This window comes from Ursus maritimus, unplaced genomic scaffold (assembly GCF_017311325.1).
Source record: "Ursus maritimus isolate PB19 unplaced genomic scaffold, ASM1731132v1 scaffold_28, whole genome shotgun sequence".
NCBI lineage: Eukaryota > Metazoa > Chordata > Mammalia > Carnivora > Ursidae > Ursus > Ursus maritimus.
In genome coordinates this window covers 34,826,400-34,840,775 of record NW_024425341.1, presented here as the reverse complement: position 1 = coordinate 34,840,775, position 14,376 = coordinate 34,826,400, and the positions used below count along the sequence as shown (strand labels likewise).

The following is a 14,376-nucleotide window of genomic DNA, read 5'->3' as shown; positions in this document are numbered from 1 at the left end:
CAAATTTCCTCTTACGATTGAGTTCAAGTTTCAAAGCTTTGTGGTATGAAGATATGCAGGGAATAATCCCAGTCTTTTGGTACCAGTTGAGACCTGATTTGTGACCCAGTATGTGATCTATTCTGAAGAATGTTCCATGTGTACTCAAGAAGAATGTGTATTCTGTTGCTTTAGGATGGAATGCTCTGTATATATCTGTGAAGTCCATCTGGTCCAGTGTGTCATTCAACACCCTTGTTTCCTTATTGATCTTCTGCTGAGCTGATCTGTCCATTGCTGTAAGTGGGGTGTTGAAGTCCCCTACTACTATTGTATTGTTATCAATGTGTTTCTTTACTTTTGTTATCAATTGGTTTATATATGGCTGCTCTCAAGTTAGGAGCATAAGTATTTATAATTGTTAGGTCTTATTAGATAGACCCTTTAAGTATGATATGGTGTCCTTCTTCATCCCTTACTACAGTCTTTGGTTTAAAATATAATTTGTCTGATATGAGGGTTGCTACCCCAGCTTTCTTTTGATAGCCATTGACATGATAAATGGTTTTTCACCCCCTCACTTTCAATCTGAAGGTGTCTTTAGGTCTAAAATGAGTCTCTTATAGACTACATGTGGATGGGTCTTGCATTTTTATCCAGTCCGATACCCTGTGTCTTTTGATTGGGGCATTTAGCCCCTTTACATTCAGAGTACCTATTGAAAGACATCAATTTAGTGCCATTGTATTATCTGTAAGGTCCCTGTTTCTGTAGATTGTCTGTTTCTTTCTTGTCTATGTTACTATTGGGCTCTCTCTTTCCTTATAGGATCCCCTTTAATATTTCTTGCAGGGCTGGTTTAGTGATCACAAATTCTTTTAGTTTCTATTTGTCCTGGAAGCTCCTTATCTCTCTTTCCGTTCTGAATGACAGGCTTTACTAGATAAATTATTCTTGGCTGTATGTTTTTCTGATTAAGTACCCTGAATATATCATGCCAGCCCTTGCTGTCCTGCCAGGTCTCTGTGGATTGGTCTGCTGCCAGTCTAATGTTCCTACCCTTATAGGTTAAGGAGTTCTTGTCTCAAGCTGCATTCAGGATTTTCTCTTTATCTCTGAAATTTGCAAGCTTCAGTATTATATGTCAGTGTATTCATCTATTTTTTATTGATTTTGAGGGGGTTTCTCTCTACCTCCTGGACTTGATCTCCTGTTTCCTTTCCCAGATTAGGGAAGTTCTCAGCTATGATTTGCTCAAATATACCTTCTGTCCCTCTCTCTTCTTCCTCTGGGACCCCGATAATTCTGATATTGTTTTACTTTATGGTATCGCTGATTTCTCAGAGCCTCCCCTCATGGTTCAAGAGTTGTTTTTCTCTCTTTTCCTCAGCTTCTTTCCTTTCCATCATCTTGTCTTCTATGTCACTGACTCTCTTTTTTGCCTCATTTACCCCAGCTGTTAGAGCATCCAATTTAGACTGCATCTCAGTTAAAACATTTTTAATTTTGGCCTCATTATATTTTATTTCTGTACTAAATGATTCTCTAATCTTTTATTCTTTTTGCAAGCCCAGCTAGTAACTTTATAATCATTATCCTGAATTTCAGCTCTGACATTTTACTTATAACCATATAGATTAGATCCATGACAGAGAGTATTACCTCTGGTTCTTTCTTTGATGTGAATTCCCCCTTCTAGTCATTTTGCTCAGAGAAGAATGGATGAACGAGAGAACAAAATCAAAAGTACCAACCACGACCCAAGTGAAATACACCCTAGATGAATCCAAGTCAGAAACCAAAAAGAAAAGGAAAAAAAGGGGGGAAAAGACAGAATGTAATATCCCATGTGGACAAAATAGGATGATCCAGTTGCTCTGTGTGTATTTTGGTCTTTGTTAGCAGACACTGAATCCCAAAATTGTAAATAAAGCAAAACATACATATACAAAAATAAAATTCAATACAGTGAAAAGAAGCCAAAAATGAAGAATAGATCTATGAAATGTAAATGTAAGAATGAAAGTTAAAAAAAGACTTAAAAACAAAGAATTGATAAAATAAAAAACTAGTTAATAAGGGAATAAAGAAAAAAAGAAAAGGGAAAATTTAAACTGAAAGATAAAAGAATCATGAGAAAAAGCCTCGAATTCTATATACTGTTTTCCCTCAGCACTGGAGTTTTGCAGTTCTGTGTCCTCTGTTAACTTGGTATCGCCTGATGTTCTAGCTGATCTTCCCAGGGAGGGGCCTGCTGCACTGATTCTGAGGTGCCTTTGCCTGGGCGGAGTTGCACCACCCTTTGCCAGGGGGCCAGGCTCAGGGTAAGCTGCTTGGGGTTGCTCTACATGGCTTTTGTTCCCTGAAGGCTTTCCATTCCACTTTAAAGGATGAAAAAAAAATGGCTGTGCCCCGACCTCCCAGTCCCAGAGCTAAAAGATCATGGCCCCCCTCTCTTCAGTAAACCCTCAGGGAAAAGCAGTCTTCACTTTTGTGTGAACCAAATTCTGCAGACTCCTGTGGTGCACTCCTGTGCTGATCCTCCCAGGGGAGGGAGGAGGGTTGCCCCTGGCCTGCTGCTTGCAGGGCCCCTTCATGGAGAGCAGTCATCCGATTGTGCCATGGTTCATGGTTTATGGCAAACAGAGCTAAGACCCCCCTCCTGGGCTCGCTGACTGTAGCTGGTTTCCTGCTCCAATGCTTGGGAGCTCTGCTGGCTCAGGCACCCCTGTTCTTTCCGTGACCCTGGAGATCCTGTCCCCTAGGATTCTATCCCACTTCATCACCTCAGCACCTTTCAGGCAGGGATGTCTCTCACTGGAGCAGACTTCTAAAAGTTCCGATTTTGCACTCCGGGGCTTTATCACTTTCTGGTAGCTGGCTTATGGAGGCTCCCTCCCCCCACTGTTTATCTTCTGATATATCCCTTCTGATTCACTTCTCCACACCTCCTACCTTGCAAAAAGTGGTCGCTTTTCTATTTGTAGAATTCCCACAATTCTTTTACATCTCAGGTTGAATTCATAAGTGTTCAGAATGATTTGATAGCTATCTAGCTATATTCAAGGGACCAGATGAAATGAGGTCCCCTACTCTTCCACTGTCTTGCCTGCCCTCCTCCCTACTGACAAAGGTTTTGAAATTTTGAGTCTTTCTTCCTTTTCTATTTTAAGTGAAGGTGAGCTTTATATTCTAACTAATATGAATTATGCCATGCTCCCATAGAAAGAAGAAGCGGTTTAAGTCATTTTTATTTAAAATATTTTTCACCCCACTATGCACATTATTCTCTTCATTATTTAATTAACTAAATAAATAATGTGCACCTATCAGTTCCCAGGCACAGAAAATAGGTATGAGAATACAACAAAGAACAACAAAACATGAGAAAGTCCCTTCCCTCATAAAGTTTACATTCTAGTGAGAGACAGACAGTAAACAGATGGACAAATTATATAATTACAGTCAATGGTAAATGCTGGGAAGGCAAATGATCTCAGGTAAAGAGCTAAGAAAGGATGGTACCATTAGTTTAGATAGGATGGCCAGGAAAGGTCTTTTAGAGAAAATGAATAGATTCCAGAATAAAGTGAGGAAGGGAGCCATGCTCACTTCTTTCAGTGAGCAAAAGAACATTTCAAGTAAGGACATAGTAAGTCCAAAGGCCCTGAGCTGGAGAAGACCAAGGAACAGCAGGTTGGGCAGAGGTTGGCACACGTGAGAGATAGCAAGAGTATGTATAAAGACACTGCAGAGGAAACCAAAGCCCAGAGCACATAGGGTCTTGCTGGCTAAGGACTTGGACTTTATTTTAAATGTGATGGAAGTCATTGGAGGGTTTCGTGTAGAAGAGTAACAAGATCTGGTTTATATTTTATTTTTTTATTGTTGAGACATATTTCATATACTGTAAAATTTACCCTTTTAAAGTATACAACTCAGTGGTTTTCATATATTCACAGGATTGTGCAGCCTTCACCACTGTAATTCCAGAACATTTTGTGACCCCAAAAGAAACCTTTTTGCAGTACCATTAGCAATCGTTCCCTTCCCCAGATCCTTGAAATGCCTAACATACTTTCTGTCTTTACGGATTTACTGATTTTGAGCATTTCAACTAAATGGTGTTTTACAACATGTGGTCTTTTGTATCTTTCTCAGTTAGCATATTCTCTGGCTTCGTTCATGTTATAGCATGTGTCAATTCTTCATTCCTTTTTCTAGCTGAATAATGTTCTATTATATGGACATACCACATTTTGTTTGTTCATTTATCTGTTGATGGATATCTGGGTTATTTCCAGTTTTTGACTATTATGAATAAAGCTGCTATGAGCACTTGTGTATAAATTTTTGTGTGTATGTGTGTTTTCGTTTCTCCTGAATATGTAGCCAGGAGTGAAATTGCTGGATGTGTGGTAACTCCACACTTCACCTTCTGAGGAACTGCCAGACCGTTTCCCTAGCAGTTGTACCAGCAGTATATGAGGGTTCTAATTTCTGTCTTTTGATTATAGCCATCTAGTAGTTTTAAGGGTATCCCATTGTGGTTTTGATTTGCATTTCCCTAATAACCAATGAAGTTGAGCATCTTTTAATGTGCTTATTGGTCATTCAGATATCTTCTTTTGAGAAATGTCTACTCAAATGCTTTCCCCATTTTTAAATTGGATTGTGTATTTTCACTGTTCAGTTATAAGAGCTCTTTATATTTTCTCAGTACTAGGATCTTATCAGATATGTGATCTGCAGATTTTTCCCCCATTTATACTATCAAGATTGTCTTTTCACTGTCTTGATAATATCTACTGAAGCACAAGAATTTTTTATTGTGATTAAGTCCAGTTTATTTTTTGTTTGTGCTTTAGGTATCCTAAGAAGACATTGCCTAACCCAAGGACATGAAGATTTACATTTATTATTATGTTTCCTTCTAATAAAACTTGTATACTTTTAGCTCTTTATTTAGGTCTTTGACCATTTAGAGTTAGTTTTGTAAATGTTGTGAGGTAGGGTCCAAATGCAGTCTTATGTATGTAGATATCCAGTTGTCCCAGAATAATTTGTTTAAAAGGCTGTTTCTCCCATTGAATGATCTCTCTTCTGTTGTTGAAAATCAGTTGTCCATGGATGTATGGGTTTATTTCTGGATTCTTATTCTATTCCACTGAGTATATGCTTATCCCTAGGCCAGTACTACAATCTTGAAAACTGTAGCATTGTAGTAGGTTCTGAAATTGGGAAATGTGAGTCTTCCAACTTCATTCTTCTCTTTCAAGATTTTTTTGGCTATTTGAAGTTTTTTGAAATTCCATATGAATTTTAGAATCACCTCATCAAGTTCTGAAAAAAAAAACTAAGTAGGATGACTTATGTTTTAAAAGTAACGCAATGGCTGTACTGTAGAGAACATATTGTAGAGAAATCAGTTAAGAGGTTATTTTAGTAGTCTAGGTGAAGGATAATATTGGCTCGAAACTAAGTATTAGTCATAGAATTGGTAAGAAGTGGTTGAATTTTGAATATATGATTCCCTAGGTTTGCAGATGAATTGGATATAGGGTGTGAACAAAAGAGAAAAACTAAGGTTAATTAAAGATTTTGACTGAGGTAACTAAGTGATCACTGTTGCCATTTATTGAGATGAGACCCCTGAGGAAGAGTGGGTTAGGGGACAAAAATCAAGAATTTGGTTTTGGATGTGCTTAATTTTAGATATCTATTAAAAATCCTTATGAAAATGTCAAGTAAAAAAAACTATATATAAGTCTGAAAGAGATCAGAGTTGAAATAAATGTGAATGTACAGATGATATTCAACATCTTGGGACTGAATGAAATGAAAGAAGGAAGGAGTATGCATAAACAAAGGGTAAGTCCTAAAGACTGATTGTGGGGTGCTCCAACCTTTAAAGGTGGAAAATGGAAGAGGAGGCAACAAAAGAGAGGCTGATAGCAGCAAAACCAAGAGCGCATGGGTGATATCTTGGGTAAAAAGGAGGAAAAAGTGTTTCAAGATGGAGGGAGTAATTAACTGGTTACAATTTGCAGGTCAGTGAAAGGAAGCCTGAGAATCATGCTGTGGAGGTCATTGAAGAGCATGGTTTCCACAATGTTGGGGACAAGAGATTGAAGTGGATTTGAGAAAGCATAGGAAGGAGTGAAGTGGAAACAGAGAAAACTCTTGAGTTTTCTTTCCTTTTTAAAAATTTTTTCTCTTAATTTGTTTTATTTATGGACATTTTCATGAACAAAAATAGCAAGAATAGAGGCTTTCAGCCAAGATTGAGTAACAGGGACTGTATTTACTTTCCCACATGAAACAATTTAAAAATGGGCAAAATACATGAAATAGTGGTTTGAAAGACTGTGAGTGACAAAAGACAGTTATCCTTGAGAGGTAAGAAACAAATCGTGTGAGCCACGTGACTGCTGCAGCTTACTGCCATGAGAGAGTTTTGGGGCCTCAGCACAAGAAGGGGGACAGAGCCTGGTGGGGCCCTTGAATTGAGGATGTGGAGCTGAGAGTCTAGGGAGACTAAGGTGACTAGACATCACTGGACAAAATACTGTAGAGGAGAGAGCCACAGAGAGAGAATTTCAAAGATCTGCAGAAAGTCTCTTTATTGTTAGCTGAATACACACCAGCACATGGTCCCTTTAAAAGGATTAGCAAAAATAGTGTCTGGTGCTCATACAGTGCTGGGAATGGTGTCTTTTTCCTCTAGCCAGAGTGGAATGCAAGATTCACATGGCATTTGTTATGGTACTTAGAAGATTTTGCCTCAGTAGTGAGATTAATTAGCCATAGACTCTGCATTTTTGCCTAACATATATTAAAAGCAAGATCCAAAAAGGTCAAGTCATTGTAACTTAATATCCTAGGATAAAGCTCAAGAATCATTATAGGAATATAAAAATACCCAGCATCCTTCAAGGAAAAATATGTAATGTCTGGTATCCAATAAAAGATCACCAGGCAAGAAAATACTCCTCATAATAAGGAGATAAGTCAATTGGTCCAAAATCAGCTCAGAACTGACACAGATGTTAGAATTAGCAGACAAAGACTTAAACATGATTGTTATGTCTCTATTGTATATGTTCAAAAATTTAAATAGAAATATGGAAGATAAAAATATACCCAAATACTTATAAAGATGAAAACTACAATATCATAGATTAAAAACATACAGGATGAGGATAAATAGCAGATTAGACACTGTAAAAGAAAAGATTAGTGAACCTGAAGACATAACAATAATGAAACACACTAATGAAAGGAAATAATTATAAAAAATAATAAACAGTGTATCAGTGAGCTGTGGAAGATTTTTGAATGGCCTAATAAATATCTAATTGGGAGAGAAGGCTGGACAGAAAAAAATTTTGAAGAAGTAATAATAAGCAATTTTTTTCAAGTTTAATGAAAACTATAAACTCACAGTTTCAAGGCACTCTCAACAAGCCCAAGTTCAAGAAATATGATGAAAATCACACCAAAGCACATCATGACCAGACAGCTCAAAACTACTGATAAAGAGGTAATCTTAAAAACAGAGTAAAAAAGAGGCATATTACGTACAGTAGAACAAAGATAAGGATGACAGTAAATTTCTTGCCAGAAATAATGCAGGTGATAAGACAGTGGAGCAATATCTTTAAAGTATTTTAAAGAATTTAAAAGACTGCCTAGAATTCTGTACCTGGCAAAACTATCTTTGGAAGATGAAATTGTGACAAAGATTTTTTTCAGATATACAAAAGCTGAAGGAATTCAGCACAAGCAGACTCACACTACAAGAAATAATAATGGTAGTCCTTCAAAGAGGAGGAAAATGATAATAGATGGAAACGTGGATCTAAGCAAAGAAAGAAAGAGCACCAGAGATGGAAACTGCATAGGTAAAAATATAAGATTTTTAAAAGTATTTAAATATCGTTAAAAGATAATTGGCTGTTTAAACAAAGATAATAACTATGTACAACATATGTAAAACTAAACCATGTGATAATAATAACAAAAAGGTTGGGAGGGGAGAAATGGAGGTATGTTATTTTTAGGTTCTTTATCCTTGTGCTGACTGTTATAGAAAAAAACCTCTTTATTTGCAGATAATATGCTTATCTATCTGGTCTTTATTGTAACTACTCAACCTTACCACTGTAGTGCAAAAGCAGCCATAGACAATATATCACCAATGAGTATGCATGCATTTCAGAAAAACTTTACCTAAAAATCAAGCATCAGATCCCATTTGGCCCATGGGCCACTGTTTCCTAACCCTTGGTCTATGTAGAAAATCCCGTAGAACCTACAAAAAATTTCTAAAACTGATGAGGTTAAAAAGGTTACAGGACACAAGACCAATATAAAAAAATTTGTTTTTATTTAATGACAAAGAACAATCAGGGTAATTACATATATTATTATTAATTATACATATGAAATATGTAATTATTCATTATTATACACTACTAAAAATTGTACATTATTAAACTGTACATATGACAGACATACGATTTACTGTGTTTCAATTATAGCTTAATAAACTTTTCTTGTTAAAAAATGTAGCAAGAATAATGTAACATACATACTCCCATTAGTCCACTTCAGTAATTTTCAGCATTCTTCTGTTCTCTTTCAAAGACTTTTGTCGTAAAGGGGAGCAGAGAAATGGGCCGTATCTAGAAGGGATTATGGGATAAAGCGAGGATTTTTGCTTTTTATTAAGTTGGGAAGCGCTACAGCCTGTCTATAAGCGGATGAGAAGAGAGGACAAATGGAGGCATAGGGAAGTGGACCTGAGTCCTCGAGTGGGCGTGTGTCCTGTGCTCAAGGAAGGCACGGGCCTCTGAGAAGAGCATAGCTCCTCTGTAACACACAAAGACGGATAGGACTTGCTTAATATGCCACAGCGGCTCTTTGTTAGTCATGATGATAATACCAACAATTACAGGATTGCGAGTCATTGGGAGGCCTTTGTATTCATTAATAAAATGAGTCACACAAATTCAGCAATCCTTGATTTTCTTTGATGAAGTTTTCAACCAGCATGCTGAAGAGTACCTTACCGGTACAGATTTCTAGAGGTCTCCAGCTAAGAAAGAACAATGCCCGCAACCCCAACTCTCCCTTGAAGCAATGCTCACTTGGTCTAAATTGGAGGAATCCATTGATAGGGAGGATGGAAAATCCTCTGCCTGTGTATTCAGTGTAGAGTTATATTGCCATTCAAAGTTTGCAGTACTTGAAGTATTTTCATGAACAAAAACCTCTGTCCCTTTCCCTGTTCCCTTGTCAGTCCCACTGCCATGAGTCCCATCACTGTTACTCATGCAGGAAAAAATAGCAGTAGCTTCCGTTTATTAAGTGGTAGTAGGGGCCGCTACCTCACCCCCCTCTTCACAGTAGCCCTGTGCAGTAGACAGTATTACTCAAGGAAAATGAGGCTTACAGAGCTTAGGTCAGGGTCTCAAGTCACATCTCAGTAGTACCAGAGCCAGAATTAAAATCCAAGCCCGCGTGACTCCAAAGTCTTTGCTCTTGACAAGGATTGTTTGTTATGCCACCTGCCCTTCTGAATGAAAAGTTTCACTCGTGTAGATATATGCATGTTTCCCTCCAATTCTAATTTATTGTAAGGACCACATTTTGACATAATAGAGGGTAAAAATAATTCACGGTTCCAACATCCTGTTGTAGCAACTGTTCATTTTTCTCCATTTCCTTTTGATCTTTACCCATATGTACATGTTTTACATAGCTGTATTCTGCTGCTACGGTTAATATGATACCAGGCATCCTCCTTGCTGCTCTTTGGTCTTCAATGGACGCATAATACTCCATTTTGTTAAAGTACCATGATTTCATTAACCAATCCCCACAACGGACAAAGTTGTTTCCATTTTTTTAGGTTGTATAAACTACACTGCAGCAAACAATTTGATCTCCGCCCTCCATCTTTCTTAATTGTTTTAAGGAACAAATTCCCAGGAGTGAGATTATGAAACAAGAATTGGAACGCGTTTATGGCTTTGACACTTTAAAAGAGAGTCAGATTAAGAAAGTTTGTACCTTCGGTGATAGTAAATAGATATCCTGCCCCACAAGAACAGATGAACTACATGAATCATGGTTTAGGGGGACCAAATTAAAGACAGATAGGGAGTGATTGCTCATGCATACAGGGTTTCTTCTCGGGGTGATGAAATGTTCTGGAATTACATGGTGGTGATGGTTGCACGGGTTTGTGACTATACTAAAAACACGGAATAGTATGTACACTTGAAAAAGGTGAATTGTACGTTGTGTGAATTATATCTCAATAAAGCTGCTATAAAGAATTAAAAAGAATATTTCCAATATTCCAAGTAACAGTTTCAACCATTGCTCTCAAATGTGCTATGTTCGTTTTTATATTTGGAAGCAGCACATCACAGTGCTTGAGTGTCAGACTGCCCGGGTTTGACTCATGGCGTCACCACTCAGCTGCCGTGTGACCCCCCGGCCAGCGCTATAGAAGTTGGGTCCTGCAGAAGCCCACGCTGAGACAGAGTTTGGGGTACAGGATATGTATTGAGGCTCAGCACTTACGAAAGCAGGGCAGAAGCAGGGCTGGGCAGAAGGGGTAGGAATGACATGCAGGTCTGAGACAGCTTCAGTCAACCCTGCGGGGAGCTCCAGGCGGTCAGTGTCCTTCACTGAGCTGCAATGGCCTGACCTTTATACACCGACCTTGTATGGAACTTGATGTGTGTCACCAGGAAGGGCAGGACTGCAGGCCAGGCGTGCTCTGCATCTGTGACCAGCCCTGGGGGGAGCACCCGGCAGGAGGCTGACTGCTCTGCTCCAGCCCCACCACAGGTGAACCACAGGACCAGGCCTCTGGGTGGCATATCTCCATGTCTGTCACAACACGGGGCCCTAACCTCTTGCCTCAATTCCCTCACCTGTAAAATTGGGACAGTAATAGTACCTACCTCTTAGGATTGTTAGGGAATTAAATGAGAAAATATATGGGAAACACTTAGAAGATATATGATATGATATCTGTTCATATGATAACTGTTCAGAAAATTCTAGCTGTTGTTATTTTATTATTATCCTACTGAATAATAAAGTCTGTTTTGCCCAGGCTAGCTGAAGAATTTCGATGCAGCATGTATACTGAGAAGGTTCTGAAGACTTCTTTTTTATCGACTCCAGTTTTTAGAGCATTTTCATGTTCATAGCAACATTGAGCAGAAGGTGCAGAGTTCCCATATACTTCTGCCCCTCCCCCTCCCGACAGCATCCCCCACTATTCCTCCTCAACTTCCTCCTCCTCCTCCTCTTCCTCCTCCTCCTCCTCTTCCTCCTCCTCCCCTTCTCCTCCTCCTCCTCCTCCTCCTTTTTCTTCTTCTTCCTCTTTTTCTAAATCATCAGAGTAAAATGGACTTTTTGGGGGAATACATTCTGTGAACTTTAACATGTATAAATTTAGGTAGCCACCATCACAATCAGGATACTGAATGATTGTACTACCACACGAAATTTCCTGTGCTATGTCTTTGTAATCACACTAATCTCTGGCAGCCACTGGTCTGTACTCCATTACTATTGTTTGAGACAGCGCTGCTTTTAATAATCTAATGTCTTATCCTCACGGAGTTTGCAAAGATCGTGGGCTTTGGAGTGGGAGAGAAATGCTGCCTCCTCCATTACTAAGCATGCAGTTTGGGGAGGTGAACTTCATGAGACATGGAAAGAAAGGTAATGTATCTATAGGGTCTCCTCTCCCACCCAATGAGGATAAGCCCATCTTTGCCATCTTGGTAATTGGGCCCCACCTGATAGATCAGGGTAAGAGTAAGGGGCGGGGAGGGTCCAGACTAAATGAGATAATATATATAAAATACTCAGAACAGTGCTTGTCATATGAGAAATGTCCAGAAAATGCTAGCTGTTATTTTATTCCTCTACTGAATAACTCAGTCAGTGTTGTGCAGACGACACCAAAAAACTGTGACGCAGCATATAAACCAAGAAAGCTCTGAAGACTTGTAAAAATAGAGACTTTATTTTTTAGAGTGGTTGTAGGTTCACAGCCAAGTTGATTTACAGTGGAAAGGGCAGAAAGTTACTTGGGGAAAGAATGGATTTGGCAGGGGAAATGGGAGAGGCAAAAAGAAAAAAGAAAAAAAAAGTCAGCACAGGCTGTGTTTGAAGGGAGAGTTTTGTTTGGTTTTCTTTTGGGGTGGGGAGAGGTTGAGACATAGGCAGACAAAGATGGGAGGTAGTTGCGGGCTTTGATCTGTAGGGCTTTAGGCAGATTCATGCTAGATGAGAAGAATATTACAGACATTTCATTGTGTGTTCTGGATGAAATCCTCCTTCGCATTTTCAAGGGATGATATAAAGATTTGAGTTGCTTTTAAATTATTTGTGGGTATAATTTATTGACATCTTCTATTGTTGTGCAGACCATGAAGCAACACAGCAGTCTTTTCTATATTATTATGTTTAATTAATGTGATATATACATATATATACATTTTTAAATGTGATATATAGACATAGCTTAATATATGTATACATGCACTGTTCAAGTTGCCTTATCAACACTATCTTACTTAACCCTCACAACAACCTGTAGAGGTAGGTATTGTTATTATCATTCCATTTTTCAGAACAGGAAACCCAGATTTAGAGAGGTAGAGTAACCACTCAGAGCTGTTAAGTCGATTTGAATATAGGCTTATTTTTTTAAAGATTTATTTATTTATTTTAGAGAGACAGAGCGTGTGGGTGGTGGGAGGGGCAGAGAGAGAAGGGGACAAGCAGACTCCCTGCTGAACAGGGAGCCCGACTACGACTACACAGGGCTTGATATCAGAACCCTGAGATCATGACCTGAGCCGAAACCAAGAGTCGGGACACTTAACAGACTGAGCCACCCAGGTGCCCCTGGAATACAGGCTTTTTAAAGGCAGAATCTTTTCTTCTAAGCATTATGCTAATCTGCTACTACTCTGAGCCTCAAATTTCTCATCTGTAAGATAGAGAATAATTCCTAACTCATAAAAGCATTCTGAGGATTAAATGAGATCATTATAAGCTACCTGAAGGGATTTATTTTTATTCTTCTTTGATCCCAATTGTCTGCTACCCTGCCTCGCACATAGGAGAGATTCAATAAAAGCTCTACCATTTTATGACTAAGCATATTCCATGCTGACGCTAGGTTTTATGCAGGACAATTTGGAGTTAATAATCACTGTGCTAGCACTGGAGATACAAGGATGAATAAAACAATCCTTGCCCTCAGGAGCTCATAATCCTGTGGGTTAAAAACATACAAAGACATCATTCCCATAGACGGGGGGTAGGTGCAGTTACAGAAGCAGTACAGATGTACCGTCTGCCTGAAAGTTGTTTGAAGGGATCATTTGGAGTTGAGAGGGCAGGTGAGAAGAAAAGGATAGGTATAGGAAGGCAAGACACAGTTTGGCGAGTGGAAAACCACTGGTACTCGGTGTTTGTTACTGAGGCATAAAGTGCTGGGCAAGAAATGGCCAGAAATGAAGTTGGAGAGATAAGCACCTTGTGTGCCACGTGGAAAAACCTGAACTTCATCTTGTTGGCCCCTCTTTCCAAAACATCTCTTTTTCCCCAGGCTTTTCAAACGTTTTGCCATATCCGTGTTGTCACTGTAATATTATTTGTTTGATATTAACATCAGCTCACTTTTTACTTGATCTTGCTTAGTGTAATGTCCCTGAAATCACAGTTTCGTTATGATAGTTTTATTTTTCTGATACAGTTTACTTTGCAGTTAAAAATTTAGAAAATATTTATCCATGGATGACTTAAAATCATCTCAGATACTACCCAGGGTATGTGTATCATAGTTAGATTTACTTTCTTTATAAAAAACAAATTTAAAATGTTTTTTCAGGAGACGGATGAGCACATTGTTATTTCTCATTACAAAATGTCTTCTTTAAGACTTAGGGTTTATACTTCCCTCTTTCTACTCTGGCTCCCAGACAAAAACTAGTTGGTCAAGTTAAGCCACAGTACTTCTTTTAAGAAGGTTTAAATGGAGCATTTGTTTATTTTTATAAGCAAATACAAGCATTGTGGAAAAACCATTTTATTTGTATGATTTTGTGAACATATTGTTTTTTATTTTAAGAGTTTTCTTTTTTCCCTCTTACTCCAATTCAATCTTGTTTTATAATCATGCTTCTAAAGTAAAATCTACAAAACAAAGTATATTTGAAGAATCTAATTTCTACCTTTCACTTCTAAGCGGTTCCTTCAATTCACTCTATAGGGAGTCATTTTGTTTATTAGTTTTGTGGTTTACCCTTCCATTTAAAAGCATATATAAATTGCATTTCTACCTTGCTT

At 38.4% G+C, this 14,376-nt stretch overlaps 1 long non-coding RNA gene across 4 annotated transcripts in view; it reads left to right on the top strand.

The window, feature by feature from the left end:
• The window catches only part of LOC103680993, a 55,157-nt gene that overhangs the window by 18,653 nt on the left and 22,128 nt on the right, over positions 1–14,376 (top strand). The window contains exon 1 of one of the 4 annotated variants that reach the window (XR_573208.2): positions 11,484–11,733. The exons of 1 other annotated variant lie outside the window; for it this stretch is intronic. This is a non-coding gene — a long non-coding RNA (uncharacterized LOC103680993). Of the gene's footprint in view, positions 1–11,483; positions 11,734–14,376 lie in introns of those variants that run through there. 2 more of the 4 variants (XR_573209.2, XR_573213.2) reach the window with 2 other exon arrangements.